The sequence below is a fragment of the Microtus ochrogaster genome, linkage group LG5 (genome assembly GCF_000317375.1).
Source record: "Microtus ochrogaster isolate Prairie Vole_2 linkage group LG5, MicOch1.0, whole genome shotgun sequence".
Lineage (NCBI taxonomy): Eukaryota > Metazoa > Chordata > Mammalia > Rodentia > Cricetidae > Microtus > Microtus ochrogaster.
In genome coordinates this window covers 46,808,964-46,812,326 of record NC_022031.1, presented here as the reverse complement: position 1 = coordinate 46,812,326, position 3,363 = coordinate 46,808,964, and the positions used below count along the sequence as shown (strand labels likewise).

Genomic DNA, 3,363 nt, shown 5'->3' with positions numbered 1-3,363 from the left:
ACCCCCATTCCCTCCGCTCAGGGAATGCGGACTCCCTGGTGCACCTCAAGCCCCGAGTTTCTCGGTCTCGAGGCTTCCAGGTCAGTGCAGGGGCTGCGAAAGCAGACCCCGTGCAAACGTCACCGTGCGCCCCGGGTGCCCGCCGAGGCGCACCGTCGCCCGTTTAAGGGGCGGGCCGCGGCTCCACGTGCTTTCTGCTGAGTGACTGAACTACATAAACAGAGGCCGGGAAGGGGGCGGGGGAAGAGGGAGAGAACAGCGTTTGACCGGTAGTAACCCCGGCGCTCGGCACAGCCGAATCTATAAAAGGAACTAGTCGCGGCAAAAACCAGCAATTCCGAGGGCGAGCGAGCGGGCCGGGACCAGCCGAGCCCACACCTCTCTCCGCAGCGCAGGGCTGGGCAGGGGCGCCGCGGGACCCGCTCAGCCACAGCCGGTTTGGGGCGCTGCTCTGCTCCATTTCCCCCCACCCCACTTTTTCTCTCCCCCTTTCTGGAAGGGTTTGTGCAGGGTGGGAGACACAGACGCAAACACCAAAGTGGAAGACAGGTAAGAGGTTCTTCACTGACTTAGGCATTATTGTTTCGGGGCCAAGGAAGCTCTGGGAAGCTCTCTGTTTCCGGGACTTTGGTCCTTGAACCCCCATATCCCCTACCTCTAGGGATGCAAATAGGGCAGGGGAGGCATAACTTGAAGGAGGAGGTCTGGGAAGGGCCGTGACGACCCTGAGACGCAGAGCTGCCGCACTCGGGTGTCCGGTAGCCTGAGACCCGGGAGAGCATCTCTGGCCTGCGAGATGGACCTCGGGAGCAGAGGGAGCCAGGGTTCTCGGGCGTCCTAGGGGCGCAGCCACTGAGGTGGGGATACAAGGATCCTCTGCGAAGCGTCTCCCTTTGTCTGGCTCCCGGTCGGCCGTCGCCCACAAGTGTCACATCGGACTACCCACTCCGTTATTAAAGTGGTCAGTGTTGGCCTCTGACTTGGAGATCCGCTCCTCGGGACTGGGGCGGCGTGTCCTTGTTTCCAAAGAACTCGAGTAGGAAGTGTCCCAAACGCAATCTTTTTGTGTCATTGCGTGTTCGAGGACTCTGGGCTTTGTTTGACCTGGGGGTCCTACCCACAGGCTTAACTGCGCTCTGGAAAGCTGCAGCCCCCGGCGCAAAGTGGGAGACGAGTATTGTTCCTTCTAAAGACAGAAAACTTCAGAGAGCCCGCAGAAACTTCAAACTGGGGTGTCCATTTCCCCCTCATTCCCTAACCCATCTTCCTGCTTTTTGCTGCTTGTCCCTTGGGCCGTCTTAGGGCCGAGCACCTACAGAGAAGCTGGGGCGAGGTAGTGCTGCCGAATGACCGCGAGTAACCCCGGCGGGCGGCGCAGAACTCGCGACTCGGGTGCTGGGCCGGGCTCCGCCGCCAGGGGGTGGGGGCTGGGCGGCCTGCGGGTGGCCCCTGGAGACTGGCCCGCAGCGCCTCCTGGCCGGGTGGCCTAGGTATGGCGTCGTGCAAGACCAGGTCTGTAGAATCTGTGAATCTGAATCTGGTCAAAACTGGTGACTCCAAACTGGAAGGAAATCTGGGGCGGGGGGAAGCCTGTCTTGTCTTTCCTTTCCTTTTCCTTTTTTGTCTTTGCGTTTCCTGACTCCCAGGCCGTTGCTAAATGAGTCAAGGTTCTTGAGGGTGTTCGCTGGTGACAGGCTTGTGGGTAGATGCCTGATTTTTTTTTTTTCTGCACTTACCGGAAAGGAGAGACATACTATTAAACATTTTTATTTTTAGGGAAAAAGTATCTGGCACTAACAATAATTGGTTTCCCTCATTTGCTGCATTGGCACACACTTTAAAAAGCAACCCAACCCAATACTTGTTCAATGACATCCCTCAAAGGGAGTGGGCAGAATACAAACATACAAGAGAGGACGGACAGATACTTAAACAAAAGGAAAACTTCTTGGCTTGGGATGTAGGTCAGTGGTAGAGTGTTTTTTTTTTTTTTGTTGTTGTTTGTTTGTACAAGACCTTGGGTTCTAGCCCCACTGTAGAAACAGAGCAAAACAAAAACACGACCTTCCTTGAAGAGAATTGGTACATCACTTTCTTTCTATGTCTCAATCCTCACCTCCCACAAAGCACACCTGACACATGCCGGGGCTCAGACTCACAGCCTTAAGGGTTCCCTTACAGTCACAGCTTGGAACCAGGACACAGGCATTGATACGCGACAATACATACATGCCAATTAAAAAGTCCTTGGTTTCTCATCTCCCCCTTTCTTTCAGCCTGGTTTTCGTATTCTAACTTCAAACCTAAGGACAACGTATTTTTTGTTTCTATCTTTGCAAAAACTTCTCCCACATTAAAGAAAGTATGACAGCATAGAGAATATTTCTGAGTTGATAGTATAATAATTACAAAATAAGAAAGATAAATTACTGTTTCTCTTGTTAGCGTATTTTTTTCCTCGGTGCTGTTATAAGTCATTAAAGTAGGTAGGGTTATTTTTTTTTTGCGAAACCTACTTAGTGAACAGGGTTGATTATTATCTATGGGAGAACAAGTTAAATCAGAGAGGCCAGGAAAGAATGTTTCCAGCCAACATAATGCTTGTAGTCCCTTTTGGGAGCAACATTTGCTGCCGTAGAATATTGCATGTGCCCCTTCTAAAAGTTACTGGTGTTCTTTACTGACACACTGGTGGTGACTTGGAGACCTGTGATGTGTATGCCCCTGCAGATGAGTGTTTGAAACACACCTCTTTAGAAGTGTTTCTGTTCGCACCTAAAGGCAGGCCTGCAATGGACCCTGGATGTATCTTGATTTGGAACATACTATGTTTTGTGGGAGACAGCATTATTCTGGAATTGGAGAAAGGTAATCACCTTAGGTCTTGTTAGTTTTCCACGTCTGCTCATGGAAGCCCCAGTGCCAACACTATTAATAATGAATGAACCTTCCCACCTCAGCTGGTGCTGTCTTACCCTGTGTGGAGGAGAGGAGCTGGGAGGATTTTACCTTTAAATGTTTCTTTTTTAAGTATTATTTTTCCATCTTGCAAAAAAAGGTTTCCTGTGCCTGTATTGTAGTGATTCAAAATGGTTAGAGCTTTGCTTTATTTTTGCCAAATAATTTTAGTTTCTAAAATAGTTGAATGGACATTTCTTGAAACCCTTAAACTAGGAACTTTCTGGATTTTTAGAAAATACCAAAAAAAAAATGCATGTTGCTTTGGCATTTCTAAAACCTTCAAGTATAAATACATCTTTGTATGTGGTCTAGATATTAAATAAATCATGGGATTATAATGTTCCTATGGTCAATTATTCTGGCATCAAGTTTTTTTTTTTTTTTTTTTTTTTTTTGGTTTTT

At 49.2% G+C, this 3,363-nt stretch overlaps 1 protein-coding gene across 2 annotated transcripts in view; it reads left to right on the top strand.

The window, feature by feature from the left end:
* Window positions 1–318: 318 nt before the first annotated feature.
* Window positions 319–3,363, top strand: part of Abca1 (ATP binding cassette subfamily A member 1) — a 117,325-nt gene continuing 114,280 nt past the window's right edge. For both annotated transcript variants that reach the window (XM_026786592.1, XM_005362190.3), the window contains exon 1: window positions 319–549. The gene's annotated coding sequence lies outside the window, so the exon portion shown is untranslated. The remainder of the gene's footprint in view (window positions 550–3,363) is intronic.